Consider the following 5,809-nt stretch of genomic DNA (forward strand, 5'->3'; position numbering starts at 1 on the left):
AAAATATTTTAAAATATTATTTAGCATCACTCTGTAGAGAAAGAACTAACCCAGATCTGCTTTTCCTTCTCTACTGGAAAGCAATCTATATATGTTCTAATCCTTGAATCACAGATGATAGCTGTTCCATAGAGAGGCCCAAGGAAATATTTTTGTTTACAGAAATTTCTCACCAGTTTTGGAAACATATGTATGACTACCACTACCATGAACCCCTGCATAGGCATCCCACAAGATCATTGAGGTAGCCATTAAGTGGAGCAGCAATTATGGTATTTACCTGTTTTTATAAATAATAACAGTACTATATATGGGTTGTTACTTATTTATCTTTGTCAACTCTCCACTTTCTCCTTGGATTCTTTTTATTAGTTCTTTCCCTGTACTCACAAGAGATCATCTCATGAATGATCACAGACCAACAGCTCTTAAATCAAAATATATTGAAAGTTGAAAGACCACTGGCAGAGCAAGGCTGTGATTTACGGGGCTTGATTCATGGAGATGGTATGAAAGAGTCTAAGTTCAATCAGATATTTCACAAGTTGCCTGATCCACTCAGCAGTTCCCAGGGCTCATGGACATGGATACAAAAGACTATTGTGCAGCCTTGACAAGCAGCAGATTGTCAAGGTGGAATGTAATGACACCTGGGACAGGCACATATTTTTTAACAAGTCACCAAAAGGAAGGGAAGGGAAATCAGAAAACTGACCCAAAGAGCCTCCCATAATTTATAAATATGAGACTATTATGCACAATGACTAGAATACAGAAACACTAAAATTGCTTGAGATAATCAGAACTCAGCCCCAGCTGGTCTTCATGTGCATTATTTAATAAATGATGTGGGAACTTGAAGATTAAATGTTAGGTATGTGCTCTTGTGATTTTTCTATCCATCCAAGGCAATGCACAGGATTAACAGGAATTTATAATCAAGACTAGCTTTCTTTTTAAATATACATTTAGGGAAGTAGAAAAACAAATATTTAGTGAAGACTTAGAAGACTGAATCACTAATGCTGGCACTCTTGTCAGGCTTTTCTCTAAGACTTTTATAACAGGTATAGAGACGAAAAGTTGTTTCAGTTCCTGCATCCGTAAAGCTGCAGGGTGGGAGGGAGCTAGTATTTTGTGACATTGCTATTTTTTTAAACGTTCTAAAATAATCCCTCACAGGCACCCCTCAGTTCAAGTAAGCTGATGAGGATGGTAATTGTAATATGAAAGGCAAAATGGTCTTAAATTTTGAAGACCTTGGTTCAAGTCCTAAGGAGGTTTTAATATATAGGGGAAATGAGATAATAAAAATAGGAAATAACATTTTAAGTACCTAAGCAATTATACCTTACCATGATTGGCAACTCCCTGGATGCCAACATTACCCTGTTTAGTTCTCTCCACAGTCCTGAGACAGGAAACATTATCATCCTTTTGCAGGTAGGTAATCTGAGACCCAGGAGGTGTGGAAGCTTGCTTATGGTGCAGCCAGACAGTGTGAGCTAGAGTTCAAGCCCAGGCGGCTCTGCTCCACAGCAGGGACTTCAAATGCTGCTTTTTTGGTGGTTTATTATTGCATTGAAGGCATTCTTCCTTTAGGGACTGAGTTGAGTTCCTGCGACTAACTCACTGCGTGAATAATGTACTAATTGAGGAGCTGTGTACAGCACTTATGTTACAGTACTCAGAACATGGGAGTGGTGAAGGAAACTCCCACTGACCACTTTCCTTTTACTTGCGCCTCTCCTGCAATCCCCCATGAGCAAGCAGCACTGTGCAGCAACGCACAATATAACAGCTATTGTTGACTTCCTATCATTTTGGTTTTTGGAATTCTGTATCATTTCTAATGTTTTTATTTTTCATTCTCTTCAAAATTAAAAAGATCAATGAGATGATTTACTGTGTTTTTCTTGTGCCCTGTTGTTTCACTGCAAAACACTGGTACTATGTTGATTTTAACAAACTATTACCATGTTAAAACCTGCAATTTAAGTATAACTTGAACCTACAAAAAAAAAAAAAAAAGTACTGTAATGTCTAAAGGAACAAATTACAGCACTACACAGTACTATCAGCAAAACCACAGAGCTATGCAAGGTGTACTCTATTTAAAAATTACATTGACGCACTACAAACAAGATGTACAGAACTATACAAAACGAGACAGGTCGGTGTGGTGGGTCCTAAACCCAATCAGCGCCTCTCAGTTAAATCAAAAGAGTCATTAAACAAGTAAGTGTTAAACAAGAAACGTCTATACTGTTTGGGGGAGATGTTTTGGTTTTTTGTTTGTTTGTTTGTTTGTTTTGTTTTTTTGTTTTTTTTTTTGTTTGTTTGTTTGTTTTTGGTATTTTAGGGAAAGGTCTACAGAGTGTTCAGGGTCTCACTACTAGATCGGACTCTAGCGATCTGCCTGTTAACGGCCTCCCAAGAGCTGAGATTATAGGCATGCACCACCACGCCCAGTCTCAGTTGCCATCTCAGCATGTCCCAGGAGCAGGGCCAGCACAGCAGGCCTGGGGATCGAGCTCCTGGCCCTGCGCCTGCTTGCAGGTGCTTTAATTCACTGAACTATTTGGCCAGCCCCTATTTTTATGTTTTAAGGAGGATACTGGAAGCTTTGTTATAGTGGACAGGCCTGGAGTGATCCAAAAATGACTCTAGCATTTAGATATGTGTATGTTTTGGTACCCACTAGTTATATTAGGCTGTTGAACCCCTGAAAACGGTCCAGTGTTACCAGAGACCTAAATTTCTTAACTGAAACTCCAACTTTTTTGACTCAACAATTAGAAGATAAATTTAAAATTAAAAACTAGTAATTATATTATTAGAAAATTTCAAAGTCTATTTGGAATAACTTGCATATGATAATCAACTTTTAACTCTAATTTTTATGAGATCTAATATAGATCAACTATGTCCAGTGAAAAATTAGTATTTAAATTAAGATCAGATTTAAGGGTAAAATACATGTGTGATTTCAAAGACAGTGTAGAAAACATTAAAAAGCTCAGTAACAATTTTATGCTTATTCCATATAAAAAAATTTCAGATTTGGTGATTTATAGAAAATGTTATCAAAATTAATTTCAAAAGCAGGTAAACACAGTGCAAGGATCATAAAGAAAGAAAGTAATTTTACATGTCTTTTTTTACCTGTCCCCAATACTGGGGATTGAATTCAGAGAACATAGAGTCCTCACAGACAGCTGCATCCCCAGGCCTTTTCTTCATTATTTTTGGAGGCTAGGGAGGCTTTACTCAAGTTGCTCCAGCTGGCCTCAAACTTGCCATCTTCCTGCCTCATCCTCCCATGTAGTTGAGACTATCAGTGTGCACTGTTTCCTTTAACTTTTTTGACTGTAATTGCTAAACTATTCAAAGTGACATATAGAGATTGAATCATGAATCTATGGAACAGCCCTGGCCTGAACTGCAAGTCAACTGGAACTGGAAGTTCTCTCCCTTTCTCAATTGAAACTCCAGCTATTTTGATTTAACGTTTAGAAAATAAACTTAAAGTTTGGGATTGAAAAGCAGCTCACCCTTGCTACCCTGGCTATAAGCTTCCATGGACCAAGGAGGAGGAGGACTGGTTTCCCACAGAACTGACCAGGAAAGTGCTGTAACTTCTTGGTGTTTGTCCCATTTCCCACCTGTCCTCCAAAATGAGAGACCAACAAGGAGACACATCCCTGAAACAGGGACCCAGAATACCCGGCACCACACCTGCCTGGAGCATAATTGCTTGGACGTAATAATAGATTATGTCTTGCTGAACTTGGCTCTAAGTCTCCCTGCTAACCTTTTTGTCCCAAGAGCTATAGAATTTGCCTTGTCTCAAGAAAGATGGGGCCACTGAAAGGTCTACGTACGGTATACAGAAGGATCTTATGAAAATACTTATGAAAGTTTGAGACTGGAGCCAGAGAGATAGCTCAGAGATATAAGCACCTACCTGGCAAGCACAAGGACCTGAGTTCAGTCACCAGCCCCATGTGCTGTGTGGTCTTGGACCTGAATGCCAGGCATGTCGTCTCAGCCCTGAATATAGGCAGCCACCGTGCAGCCCCAGAACCAGCATGGTGGCACACACCTGTAATCCCAGCACTTGAGCCAAGAGGACCTCTGAGAGTTCAAGACCAGTCTGCGGGCTACAGAAGTGAGCATAAGGCCAGCCTGAGCTGCATAGTGAGACCTTGTCTCAAAAAAAAAAAAAAAAAAAATGTTCGAGACTGCTGCAAGGAGAAGGTAGACAGATACTCAAGAGAACTGAGATTTGTAATCTTACTGTTAGCATGATGTGTGTGTGCTTGCCAAGGGAAAAGCCAAGGATGTAGTGGGGACAGCTGTAGCAAGTGTTAGTCCCCTGAGCCATATTAGCCCATAAAAACGTAAGTGTAGCAAAGTGAAGTTACTTTACTAATGCACAATGAACACTGCATTAAACTCAGAATAGAACTCAAACAAAATACCATTTACATACTCCAGGGACAGACAAATTTCTAACCACTAGCTTATATAGCAACAAGCTACGTATTACCAAGAAAATCTACCTCTATATATTCTAATTAAATGAGAATATCCAATGATATGCCAGGACATAGAATAGACATCAGGACAGTTATGTGCGATGATATCAAAAGCATCGATTTCTGCATTACGTGATCTGGATCTCAGTCACCCAATCCATGAAATGATAGCCGTGGCCCTCAGATGGAAACTGAGAGGCTGACATTGATCGTGTATTTGAATTTCCTAGACAGAGCAAGACACATAGTTGAGACTCTTTAATTATGAGCCTCCTCCCTCTGGCTCAGAAGGGTAAGAACAGACCCTGCCCTGAATTAACCCAATTATGCTGCTGGCTCACTTGTGACTCTTTGGTGGCAGAAAAGAATGAGCCAGCAGCCCTGCTTGGAGGCCTGAATTCAGGACAGCCAGCAGGTGGATGTGCTCAGCTAGGAGAGAGCACAGAAGGTAACACAGAAGATATAAGACACCAAGCTGATAGGAAGTGACAAAGCAGGAATTACTTCTTTCAAAATAAAATTGCTGGGCCGACAAGATAGCTCAGCAGACTAAGCACCTGCTTAGGCAAGCGCAGTGACTGGGGTTCAATCCCTGGTGCTGAGTCGGCCACCAAGACAAGGTGTGGTAGCGCATGCCTATGATCCCAGTGCTGGGGAGGCTGAGACAGAAGGATCACTATGAGACTGAGCTGTGTAGTGAGACTCTGTAGCAAATACATTTTTAAAACTTTAAATTAAATTGCTTCTGGCTCATTTTCATGTCATTTGACTTTATGATATGTGTTTGGCATAGAAAAAAATAGTTATTTGAGATATTTAATGAGCTCTGTTTCAAATAATATGAATTTATTTATTTATTTATTTATTTATTCATTTTGAGACAATGTATTGTTATTTAGTTTAGGCTGGCCTTGAATTCACTATGTAGCTTAGGCTGGCCTTGAACTCATAACGATCCTCCTGCTTCCCGCCCCTCAAGTGCTGCGGTTACAGACATGCACCACCCTGAGCAAACAATCACAATTTTAATCCTTGTTTGTGTTTTACCAGAATTGTAGCTCTTCAGATGATAGGGAGGAAAGAAGCACTCTGCATGTCTGTCACCTCTTCGGAGCATAAACTACACCCGGGCTATGCTCACCTCAAAATGAGGAGCAGGGAAGCTAAGGAAGGTGTAGGGTGGTGGAGACATTTAGCAATTGAGTTTAAAACCCAACATAAGACCCAGTCCTAGCCCAGGTCCGGTGAGTGTGTGGAGAGCTTCCTGC

Source organism: Octodon degus, unplaced genomic scaffold (genome assembly GCF_000260255.1).
Source record: "Octodon degus isolate 3935 unplaced genomic scaffold, OctDeg1.0 scaffold00055, whole genome shotgun sequence".
Taxonomy (NCBI): domain Eukaryota; kingdom Metazoa; phylum Chordata; class Mammalia; order Rodentia; family Octodontidae; genus Octodon; species Octodon degus.